The sequence below is a fragment of the Poecilia latipinna genome, unplaced genomic scaffold, assembly GCF_001443285.1.
Source record: "Poecilia latipinna isolate Pla-1442-1.1 unplaced genomic scaffold, P_latipinna-1.0 Scaffold746, whole genome shotgun sequence".
In the NCBI taxonomy this organism is placed as follows: Eukaryota; Metazoa; Chordata; class Actinopteri; order Cyprinodontiformes; family Poeciliidae; genus Poecilia; species Poecilia latipinna.
In genome coordinates this window covers 216,681-230,047 of record NW_015113362.1, presented here as the reverse complement: position 1 = coordinate 230,047, position 13,367 = coordinate 216,681, and the positions used below count along the sequence as shown (strand labels likewise).

General features: G+C 37.7%; 1 long non-coding RNA gene across 1 annotated transcript in view; it reads left to right on the top strand.

Moving 5' to 3' along the window:
* Window positions 1-10,206, top strand: part of LOC106955565 (uncharacterized) — a 28,497-nt gene extending 18,291 nt beyond the window's left edge. The window contains exon 2 of the long non-coding RNA XR_001426604.1: window positions 8,234-10,206. This is a non-coding gene — a long non-coding RNA (uncharacterized LOC106955565). The remainder of the gene's footprint in view (window positions 1-8,233) is intronic.
* The last annotated feature ends 3,161 nt before the right edge of the window (window positions 10,207-13,367 follow it).

Genomic DNA, 13,367 nt, shown 5'->3' with positions numbered 1-13,367 from the left:
AATATACCTCTGTACCTATGGACCTTTGAATGGACCAAACAAAGAAAATATGTCTACAAATGGATTTAAGAAAATTTTAAGGCTAAACTATTGAGGTTTTCAGACCAAAAGTTAAAAGCTCACCACGAGGATCAGCGGTTAATCCTGGATTTCACAGGGGTGTTACATGAAGAGAACAAAAAAAGGCTTAGTTTTCAAAATGCCAGGTGGAAATGACAAAGCTGTGAGGCTATCAGCTATGATGAATAATCTGTTTCATGCTAAAAAACCACAAAAGAACTGCTGTGAAATCATGCACCAAAGACACAACTATGGAGATAAAACTGCGAAGAGACTGACGCAGCAACTAGTGATCGTGAAGAGACTCTGTTTGTACTTTAACCTGCCAATTTCTGCTTAGTCAGGACCTTTTTGACGGATATTTGGTGAGTACATGTGTAAATGTGACTGCAAAGTATTGCTTTTGCTGTTTCCAGTCCAGCATCTCCTTATCTTTGACATTCCAAAGTAAGACAAAAACTTGTGATGAGAAGGATTGTAATAATCCATTTAGGCCATGAGTTATAACACTGCAAAATATGGGGTTCATGGAAACAAGACGATACAATAAAGTTTCAATAAATCAATAAAGAATCTATAATAAAAGTAAAACAATTTGGTCCAGGTTTGAGCAGTTTTTCAATTATGGTTTCCAAAATTATCTCAATATATTATTATGTAAAATAGTCTGAACTTTATATTATGTTGTAATACCCGAAGGGTTGCTTTAATTCTTTCATGCATGTTTGAGAAATCCTTGAATCTCCTGGGGCAACCATTCAGAGTGGCTAAACACTTTCTGTCTAACGCTCCTAAGAACGTGTGTTAATGGCATAATGAGGCGCATTGTTGTGATGATGTGTGTTGGAAAGAGTAGGAGCCGCTCAGAGTGCATTCACATCGGCCTTGTTTAGTCCGCTTTAATCGAACTCCGGCTTGATTCCCTAGAAAGTCTGGTCTGTTTGGAGACTGCACAATCAAACTCTGATGCGGACCAAATTCTGGCCCGCCTAAAAATCTTGGTCTTGATCGGGTTGAAGTGAATTCTGGTGCGGTTCGAATGCAAATGGAAATGTCAAGCGAACTGAAGGTCACTCCAAAAGCAGGACGCGGACTATAGCGCAGGGCATTCTGGATCAATAAAACCAGAACAAAAGCACATCTCCAGCTCTAGAGGTAGAAATGGCTGCTGGTCTTTTGCCAAAGACAAGAGAAATCCTACAAGTTGAAGTGGCGATAATCATGGCAACCCTACTGAAACCATAACCGTGCCACCGAGACGACTGCTCTAACCAAACCAACTTCACAGTTCAAAAACAGTAAATGGACAAAGATGTCTCGCAGTCTAACGTAGTTCTACATACATTTTATGATTTCCAGAACAAACAATAGCACATGGTGTATCCCCCACATAACCACGGATAAAGAACATTTTGCACAAACTAACAACCCTGGCACAAGTTGATGCTTTGACCAACTCGGCCCAGCTGCACTACATCATCTAATCAGCATGCACAGACACATTTGTCTACCGCTCACCAGACTCATATTCTTGACAAAACGATGTGAGCCCATGATCACCAATTACCAGAGCAGAACAACAATGAACATGCAATAGTTGTGACCTGACTCACAGGCTACAACAGAAACAAAACACACCATTATACCCAAGTTACTGAAATGGGAATTTATTTAACACAAACTAAGTATAAAAAAGGTAGCAGCAGCCCTGCATAGGAGAATAAAAACAACTTGGTTGGGACTGAAATAACTGAAGACCTTAACAGATCTCCAGGTGTCCTGAATCAGTAGTCTGTGTTGCAAAGGAAAGGTAAATGCCCAACCGAACTAGAATGCATTATCATTTAAAACATACTTCATAATCAGAGTTCAGTTTATTTATGAAGAACTCCTACTTTCTGAACACCTGATGTGTTTTTTTCTTAGGGAACGTCAATAGCCTCAAAAGACATTACTTGTAAAATTATGGACAAGAAAAAGAGCAGTGTTTTTTTGTTTGCATGCATCAACACCAAGTGAACCATTTCATTAACATTTCTGTATTTTTTGACTGCGAGATTGTCATGCGTGGGAACAGATGCAGTCCATGTACATAAATGGAGACAAAAAGTTTTCACATCGGTGTTGATTTAGAGAAATATTTACCTTAAACAACAATGTTTCACTGTAACATTTGAATCTATTTCTTCTGCCCCTTTTCCTTTTTCCTCTTTTTCGAGTTTTCTCAGGGATTGTGACACCTGACCTCGGTGAGGTCACTCATGGCAGGTCATCGCCTTGTTTTCCTGGCTGCTGTCAGCAGCTCCGTGATTTTATATTTTTCCACATCCCTCCTTTTCCCTCCAAGGACAAAAAGGAAAACGGACCATATGTATTTCAGGATGTAAAGTCTTCAACTTTGACAAAAAGAAAAAAAAAAAAAACATGAGAAGACAGTCTGTGCGTGTGTTTGCATGCAGTATGTGTTGTTGGACGTGCAGTGGCCCGGAGGGATTTTTGGGCCACAGATGTAAAAGTCATTTCTGCGTCATTTCTCTCCTTTTTCTTGAGCTTTCCTCTATCCATCTTATCCTAACCTCCCATTTTTTTCCTCATCTCCTTATTCTCTTTTTCTGAGTTGCTTGTTTTTTTTTCTTTTCATATATAGCTTTTCTCTTTTTGTATGTGATACATTTTTCTTTTTTACACACACCTATCTTTCCATTACCACCCCTACCTATTAAAGTCTTTCCACAACTATTTGTTAAATTATTACTGGCTTTGTTTCACTTGCTTTCCTTTAGTCTTTTAACGGCCCAATTTTTCCCTCGGTCTCTGTTTTTTATCTTTCCCTCTGTGCTCTGTTCTCTCCGAGGCCCAGTATAAGTGTTCGTACCTGGCAGAGTATTTTATTGCGCTGTCAGGGGGCTTGGAGAACTAATTTCGCCCATAAAAATGGCTCACAACAAGAAAAAAGGGGCGGCAAATTGGGGGTTGGGGCAGATTTATTGGAATAGTTCTCTTTTTTTTTTTTTTACTGTGAACAGCTATTATTTTCCTTCTTCTCTTGCTCTTTTTCCATCATGGAAGTTGCGTACGTTGTTGGCTCTTGGCAGTCCTGCACACACAGAAAATTTTGACAGATGCTTATGCTTTAATAATATGCAATATTACTGTGTTTGAATATGTCAAGAAACCCAAACATCTGAGTACATGTTAGCATAAACACACAGAGGCACTCTGTGGTTCTGTTTGTTTATCTTGCTGGATATTACCATTTCCACAGACCACAGTGCATTTAGAAGCGCTGTAGCCATATTGTCTGACTACATTTTGGCAGGTGGCCTGCCACTCTGAACTCAATAGTTATGCTGTGCAGGCATGTGTGTATATTACCCAAATTCCTATCCTACCCATCCTATTGTCCAGTCATAGGGACAGTTTCAAAAGAAGTCCAGACCCAGAAATGGAAAAACAAAACCCTTTTACATGTCATTGGACATACTCTTATCTAATAATAATAGCTTTTCTTGTTAATGGCCTTTGGAATAAACCTGCGTTACACATAAAGGATATATAGAATAATTACCGACCCACCTCTCACGTCACATGATCTATGTGGTTATAATGTTACGTGATGAACTGTAATTTTTCAACACAGAACAGGGAGCTGACTCACCATGATTACACATCGAAGCTGTGACTACTCTGAAGTGTAGGTGGTAAAATGGGATTGTGGAAAGAAATGCAACATAGTGAATGAAAGCAGCAGCTGCAGGAGACTCATAGCATGTGACTGAAGCAACTTGCTCTGAATCTATGAAAATCATGAAAAATGCGAAATACAAAAGCAACAAGACATGAGAAATGCATACATGCTCACTGTGTTACATCTGTGCTGCTTTAGAAATGATTTTGAGCCGTGTTACAGTGTCTTAATCTAAGATATTGCGCATCTAATTTGAAGAGGTTCTGCTGATTAAGGATTTTTGGTTTCAGAGTTATTTTTCCAGTCACTTTCTCATCATTTGTGCATCACTTGAAAAACTAGTGCATCTCCTGAAACAATTAATACAAACTGTAGACCTAGTCAACCTGCAAAAGTGTGCCACTATTTCCTCAAAAGCACATACTTATGTCAATAACATTGTCATCAAAATGAAAAGTTCTCACACCATGTTTATAGCAATAACATCACTATAAGGTTCATCTGAGAGAAGCTGGTCAGATAGAGACATTTTCAGGGAAAACTGAGAATGAAAAGTATACAATTCACAGATTTTGAAGACAAGTTCAATATTCCTGCTTGCATTGACTAAAGCATTGAAACTAGTATAGTTCATTTTGATTGACATGATATAAGCAAACAATAATGATGTAAAATTGCAGAAAATAAGGAGGCAAATGATGCGAGTTCTAAGGGATTTATACAATTTGTTGGAAGGAGTGAGAAACTGCTGCTATGATGAGCAGAAAGGATTGAAAGTCGTGAATGTTTCTTTTATAATTTTGATTAAATTTGAGAAATGCACCAGTGTAATCCAGAAAGAAAATAGAAAAAGCTCCTTGTAAATGATCTTCCTCAGGAAAACCATGTGACAATGTGGGTCAGTTAGCTCCTTGAAGACTGACCGTTTTGCTGTTTTGGGGGGATTTGAATCATATAAATACAACATATGGAAACAGCACAAAAACAACTTATTCTAACAGCACTTTATAGGATGAGTTTGAGTTCTGCATTAAACTCCCTGTTGTCACATTTCATACTTTGGACTTTGTTTTCTCATTTTCGTTCCACTTAAAATATGTTTTCTTCGTGAGTCTTAATTGTCCAAATCATGGAAATGCACCCACAAATTCAGAACTATGATATATTCCCATAGTGGGGCGAGAGGCACCGCAAAAAATTTGCACTTTGGGTATCCAAATGGTAAGCAATGGCACCAGATGGATGGATAATGAAACAACTGACTCTTTTTTTTCTGCCACCATTCACATTGGCTGTGCTCGTTAGAGGGTTGAAATCATGAACTGAAAACACTTCAATAGTGTGAAAGATATGTTTGTTTCTTTGCTTTATAAGTCGGTCCTACTATAAAGCGTTTTAAAATGATCCATATAAAGTGAAATACTTACAAAAGATCAGAGCATTCGAACAGCATTTAAACGGACTCAGGAATTTTCCAAAACAACAAAATAGGTTCCCCAAAGCCAGCTGGAGCAAAATGAGAATAATGCCACCCATCTATTAGATAATTTACAAAGTGTGTTTATATTTACCTAGAGGCTTGTTTTGAAGAAACAAAGCTCTCTGGACCAAAGATATTGGTAACATAAAATTCCATAATGAAGTGATTAGTCAGAGAAAGAAAGCTGCAGATGCCAACAGTGTTGCTTTCTGCCACCCAGAAGGAAGAGTGTTGTTCTCAGGGTAAGAACTCGCATGCATAGGCCAGTATGAGTTTCTGTTTGGGTGGATGTGGACTGCTTTGGTTTTAGTTTTATAGATTATTTCCCTTAATCTAAATTAGCACATGGAAGTCTGATTACTTTTTGCAATCATAAATAATTGATGAGCAACATAAAGTAAATTTTTTTTCAGTCTTTTTAAAGTTCTGTTTGTCTGATAGGAAATTCAACCTTTTTATATAAAACTCTTGAATAACTTATTATTTTTTGCTACATCTTAACGCTACATAATTACACTAAAAAAATGTCGTGAACATCCACCAGTTTTGGCAAAAATGTCAAAAACCTACAAAACATTTTTAGTTGTTTTTTTGCATTTCATTGCGTCAAAGTAATTGAACTTTATTTTACAGATGACTGAAATGAAGCTACTGTCTTAGTTGTTTGTATCTGTACTTATACTCGCAGACAAAAGTCCACTCTGATGTTGAATTGCCACGCTCAAATCTGAACCAAAACTATGACATCATAACAGAGGTTTTGTTGATTTTATATTAGAACTGCTTAAGAGAAAAATCAATACCCTCAGTAAAAAAAAACAAAAAAAAAGTAAATGTCAGACTGTGGAGTTCCTGCCGTGTTTTGTAACTATAATACAGTTTTCTGTTTTCTATAGCAATTAGTGTTTTTTCTTTATATTTAGCTGGTTTCCTGTTATTTCCTTTCTCATCATTGTAAATGCTTTATGAAACGGCCACTATTTCCTTCTTTTATTGGAATATTTAAACCCTCCTGAAAGCACAATAGCCCCACTTCTGTACTAGGCCCATAATTCTTTGAAATATGGAAAGTAAAGCCTGATCTTATCCTCCTGCAAATTACTTCAAAGCTTGAGCTAAGCCTGCAGCCTACGGCCCATTTCTGAATGTGTGCACGCGTGTGTCTGTTTGGGGATGGGAGTGAAAGAGGATATCTTATCCTGCACGGAAGTTTCAGGAAATGCCGCTATAGGAGCCTGATGTAGCTGCAGAGTAATACTCTACGTACACACTCATGTTTGCAGATGCAATCTCACAAGCTGTTTTTATTTCGACATATAATTTGTCTCCATTTACTGGCAAACAAGTGCTAAGATTAGCGACCATAACGACGGAGACAATACACAGCTTCATATTACGATGTCACCAGGTGACTTTGCATCCCCAGAACCAAACATGGGGAAGCAGCATTCAGTTTCTGTGCTCCACTAATCTGGAGCAAACTTCCAGAAAACTACAAAACTGCTGAAACAATGAGTTCCTTTAAATCAAGACTGAAACCTGTTTAGAGTTACTCTTGATTCACAACTGGACCATTGATCGACACTGTTGATGTATATTTTCTTTGACAAGACGTAATGTTTATTGCTGTTTTGTGATTGATTACTGTGTCATGGTTTTAGGGCATAAGCACTTTGAACTTCCTTGTTGCTGAAATGTGCTACACAGATAAGCTTGACTTAACTTGAAAGAAAGCCTAGAAGCCTAATTACAAGTTAACTCAACCTACCTCCTGTAATCCTACAAATCCAAGAAATTACACTTCATCAGGACCAGAACTGCTCTACTGGTTCCTACAGTTTTACTGTTTATACTGGGAGAAATCGGTGATGCATACCAACCCACAGAGTGTTTGACAAACTGGTGTTTTATGGTCCTTATATGGCCCAGTTGTGAATGTTTAATGTGTGCAGCATTTCTTATTTTCCCCCCCAACATAAGTCCATCCATCAATGTATGCGTGTGAGCGCGTGTGTCCACGTTTACCTATGATGTCATTAAAAGCAATTAGTGTTGGAACTGCAGGGCTAGTTAGAGTTCTGCTGATGGATCGGAAACATCCACAGGGCAAACTCACACTTCTTCAGTTACATCTTCTCTCCTCTCCTCATTTTTCAAGTCACACACACACTGTGTACAACAGCACATCGGTTTGCTACTAGATGTGTGTATGTGTGTCTACAATTTTTGGCAAAAGTGTATCCTTGTATGGTTGTGTGTGTGTGGGTGTGGGTGTGGGTGTGTGTGTGTGTGTGTTCTTTGTGAGTTTGTAAGTAGATTTGATTTCAAAGGTATGTCTTAGACCCATTTGAATCATTAAGTGTGATTAGTGGACAGTAGGGCTTCTACTTGTTCTTTATCCACAGGAGAAAAAGAAATCCTGTACTGCCATCTTCGTCTTGGCCAAAAAACAGGGGAGGGGGGGAATGGATGGTGGGAGGGATCCCACTTCTTCACTGACTTTTTCTTTGCTACTTTTGTTTCTTTTTTTTGTTATTTCATGTTTTTCTGAGCTTGTTTGAAAACTATCTGCTAAAATACAACTTGAACACAACGTTAGTGCACACTAAAACTTATCTTACATGTCTTTTTGTTCCCCTAACAGTCTGTGCTCCAAGCTGAGTTTTATTATACGGAACAACCTGAGTTTTTGATTCAGGGTCATGGAAGTTAAAATCAAAGTCGAATCCTGTCCTCTGATCACATTAGGACTTTTTGCTTCAAACAGAAACGCAGCATGATTCTGGAAATGTCACCCACATGAAGATAACATTGACCAGACCTGTAGTAGCAAGACTTCTTGCTTAAAGTTATTAAGTACTTGTGTATTTCAAATGCCTCTGATAATTGTTGTAAAAAATAAAAATAATTTGTATTTTATAGCAAACAGAAACAAGTTGGAGACTTGTAAAAATGAATATTGGAAGTACTGGAGATGCAACGATTTTGTCTTTCTTTCATTTTAGGGCCGGCGATGGATTGGTGACCTGATCATGGCGCGACCTCAGGAGGACTGGAGGTTCGACCTCTGATACACCTGGAGTGAAACCATTAGAACAGCTGTATTATGGCCATATGGATATTTAAAGTACATTTTAACAACTATGAGAAATTCAAGTTACATAAATAACCCATAATAAACACAACAAAACAATGTTTTTTTTTTATTTCATTTTAGCTTTTATTTTTCTTACACTGACCCTGGAGAAGCACTATTTAATTTACTTCATTTAATGAGCAAACTAACTAAGGTTACTATTTGGTGTTTACTGCAATCAATTCTCTGTCTTTGAGATGAAACATCACTGCACAAACATTTCTATTTGAAGTGGTTGGATATTTAAGCGGGTGTCCATTTTCACCTCGCTGTAGTAGGACGGTGAGCAGCAACACAAGCCATCAATGGACTGAAACAGTGAGAACGAGTCAGAACTTTTACTAGAAAACATGCTGCTCCTATCAAAATGGCGTCATCATGCCCATTAACCACGCATACTCTATATACCTATATATAGGCATGAGACAACAAGAAACTATTAATAAGGTCAAAACCTCGGTTAATTTAACTGCTTTGTGTTAAACTCTAATTCCTCTCTTCTTTTAGTTGTTTCCAGTCCTGTGTGTTGTGTTCATCGCCTAGAGTTTGTTTTAGGTTTTAGCCAGCACTTCTCAGCACTTATCCCAACACCGCACACCACAAGTAATAACTGTTTTAAGATGCTATCAGGCAGCACTTAGGGAATGTGTTTTTGCAGTTCTATGCATGTATATTTTCTTTGCTCTGGAAATGTGTGTGTGTTTATGTGTCAACAGCCGCAGACATGTATTCCCAAATTAGTCTGTGGTTTTGTCTGAGTTTTGGAAAAAGGAGCTCTCTGAAGCAGCTGAAAGATGTGATGGATTTGCGTGTGTGTGCGTATACGTTTTTGTGTGTGAATATGTGTGTGCTTGTGTTGCGTATGTTTGCATGCCCGCTGGCCTTCCTGTTAACTTGATCCGCGCTCGTGTAAAGCTGTGAATGCTGAGAAATCAGGAAAAGAGTGAGGTCATAATGTGCTTAAGGCCACATTGCTCATATCAGTTACAAGCTAAAGCAAGTATACGCATAGCCACACAATATCTTTTTTTAACTTGAGATCTCAATGTTTTACCAGCTTCTAAATAAATATGCAGCATTTCATTTCCTCTGTTTTAATATGAAGCATTATGTTCTTAATAGATCAGATATCAGTTCTGGTCTTATTGTTCAAATACACACAAGTCTTATTTCACATTAATCAGTCTGTTATTTTATAGAGGAGAAAGGCTTACCATTTTTTTGGATAATTATTTATCAAATGTCTCTTGTAATTGCCAGAGTTCCTCAAACTGAACACTTTTCTTTTATTACAGTTCTTTCTCTGAATGAAAACAGTCCTTTGAGCGGGAGCAAGTAGTGAACATTATCACACTCGATGCTCCCTGGAAATGTGCACAAATGATGGAAAAACTTCTGCATGTTAACAAATTTCTTAAGTTTACAGCCTCATAATGAAGGCGCAGAGCTGCTCCTCCTGCTGTGTTAGCACTGTGGACGAGCAAACGGAGAGGAACATAGCTGCGGTTGCAGCTTCGGGTGAAGCATGTGCACAGGCTTAAGTCTGGTGTGCAGCTTTATATATCTGAGCACATGTTTTTACTGAATCTCAGCCTCTTCATCTGGTCTTCATTTGGTTACAAATGTTTCAGCGCTTCTGTACTTCACTGCCTCCACATGTTTGTCAGACAAAAGGCCAAGATGAGTTGGAAAGAGACATTAAGATGTGTGAAATGCAAAGCCGAGTGCAACAGCACGTGTTGATTTTAAAAATATGTCACACCATCTTATAGATGCAATATGTAGCTGGAATAGCTTTGTCCATTGCTGGTTTATGAATGTTTTAGAGATACAGGACTTTTTTTTTTTTTTACTTGTTAGCTTGTGATTTATTATATCCCACAACGCTTTCTGTGCTGCTTCACATGTCAGAGTACAATCGTCTGCGTTTTCTCAGATAACACAAAAACTCAACTGACTCCATTCCTTATATAGGTTATCTGGTGTTCTTCACTCTGTGTCCACTGTTTCTAATGCCTCATTAACAACTAAGGTCCTGTTTCTGCAGTTATTTTAGTTCTGCATGTGATCTTTGTATTGTCCGCAATATTTCTAGCCCCATTTTGGTTCAGACAACTATGTCTAAAAATAAATCCAGGCATAAATTAATCCAGGCATCACCTCTTAATTAAATGCAACCAAACTGCATTAGTGCAGAGAGAACTTTAATTCTTAGTAGGATCATTTAAAGAGTACATCTCACTTTGCATGTACTCAAGGAGTTAGACAAATACTCCTGCTTTGAGATCACTAATCTTGTGCAAAACTTTATCTAATCGACGAGCAAGGCTCGAACAAAACAAAAGTAAATTGTTGCATCACTGAAAAGATGTTCCTCTGTGAGTAGGCCAAATTAACTGCAGGTGAACGTCGCTGAAGTAAAACACACACGACTAATATGGATTCAGAAAGTCACATTGGGATATAAGAGTTTATTCAGACCATGCACTGAAAGCTTTCATTTTCCAAGACAAAGTACCTGCCACAACTTTAGATACACATTCTCATTCATAAGGTTTTGAGTGGAAAATGTGCTGTCGACATTTCATCTTGCATCCATCAGTCGGCTTTTCTGATGCACGTAAGATGAAACTAAATCTCTAGAGAGCTTTAGGTTTAGCTACTAAAGAGATTTAGTTTCTGTCAAACTCTTTACCATGACAGTACATGGTGAAGAGATTACCTTTATATAGCAACCCGAGCTTTTTAGAAACATTTTCCACAGCGTCTTAATGCTTGTTGGTAATAACTTACAAATTATTTGAAAAGATTCTTTCTAAATGATTAAATAATTGCTAGCGAAAAGTTACATCTCTTCATCAATGCTTTGACTAATAACCAATACATTCCTTTCCGTTGAAGCTCAGAGATCCCAGGTAAATACCTACTACAAGAGGAATATGTGATGTTTGGTCATGGATACAACTGACTGTGTTTTTATGTGGAGACGCCACCTCCTCACACTTCCAGAGCAGAGGACTGGTTCTCAGGCTCTGCAGTAATTTGGGGTCATGCATTGGGCCCCTCGTCAATCAGCAGGTCATTAGAGCTCTTTAATGAGCCCCTCCTCCTTGTCCTCCTTCATTTTCTCCTCTAGTTTCCTCTCCTTTCCTTCTCTTTTTTGATATCCATTACTTCTCTGCATGATATTCTGAGACATGTCATCTACTTCTCCTTACACTTGCATTAATATGTAATTAATATTACATATTAATGGTCCATTTTCTATCTCAGAAAAAAAACCAAAATTATATATTCTTGTTCTCTCCTTCCAAGATACTTTTGTATCTCCTTGACATTTTACTTGTTGCTTCCTCACCTTGTTCTGATTTCGACCGCAGAGGAGGCGAACTGGTTGGGAGCCTTTAGGTCTGCACTGCTTCACATGTCTTGGAGAACCATCGTCTGTGTTTTCTCAGATAACAAAAAAAAAAAGCCTGACTCACTTCATTCCTTTTAAGCTATCTGGTTTTCTTCATTCATTCTGCATCCACCACTTTAACTCCCACATTGACATCTACTAAGCAGGTTTGTTTTAAATAAATTCATTGCATTCCATCTTAACCTATTCCTTCTTATGATTCACTAAAAGAAGTAAGAATTTGCCACAATATCAGATTCTTCCATGTGCTAGACCAAATGCTTTTTTTTTTTTTTTTTAATAATTTGTCAAGTGACATCATTCACCATTTAAGATCCAAGTCCCAAAATCCAACAAGAAACAGATTTAGGCTTTCAGCTGACAGTTGCTCTGAAATAATGTTGAATATGATTGATTAGTTGTTGGAAGGCGAGTCACCCAAGAAAAGCAAACTTTCCACTTTCTGTCTCAATGATACTAAAGATTTGTTTGTGGCAAGATTTTAGAGGTACTCTGTTGTTGTAAACTTCTATTCACACAAAATGCAACATATGGACACTGTTTTAATAACTACCTCTTGTCTTTAAAACATTTATTGGCTGTGAAATCATGTGTGGATTAGCCTCAGAGACTGAACAGCTGTCATAATAATAGTGATAGTGGTTCTTTGTCGTTTTAGCTGGGACACATATTGGACTTTCTGTTTATCAAAATAAATCCAGATTTCATCTTTCTACACGCAAAAGCCCCAACACATTTTTCTCCGTTATGCTTAGCATTTCACACAAACATTAATTATTCAAAATACATCATTGTGCACTTTATCCAAAAACCAATATACTCTATTGTAAATAATTTGCTGTGTTTTTTTTATATTTTAATGCACATGAACATTTTAAAAACTTAATCCAATTCAGTTGCTCATTTCTATTCTAATAACTGCACAGTATTTTTTATGTTGTCATCTTGTACAGTATACTATCGTTGCTGTTATTGTTCATCTTACATTTTAACACTTTTGGAACTGTTGTATGAAACTTTAAATATCTAATGCTGCTGTTCCACACAAATTTCCTGTCTGTGGGACAATAAATGGCAAGTGATGTACTTGCTCACTTAATCAATCAATCAAATTTTATTTGTATCATTATAGCAAACACAAAAACACAAAGTCATATAACATAGATTCAACAATCAAAACATGACAGTGAGTCAAGTGCCATCATGAAATTTGTAATTGATTACGTTTCAAATTCAACTCTAAACAGGTGGGTTTTTAGTTGAAATTGAAAGGAAGTCAGTGTTTCAGCTGTTTTATAGTTTTCTGGAAGTTTGTTCCAGATTTAGTCCATTGGACCACAAAGCACTTTACACTACATTTTGTCACTGATCCATTCGCACACACGCTGATGGTAGCAAGCTACTATAGAGGCACTCGGAGTCGAGGCTGTCATGCACCGGTGCCACTGGACTTGCTGACCACCAGTGAAGTGTCCAAAGACACAACTACAGAGGCAGACAGAGCGGGAATCAAACTGGCAACCCGCTGATGGTGAGACAAACTCCTACCACTGTCACTACAAATTAAATCAAACATGTTCGG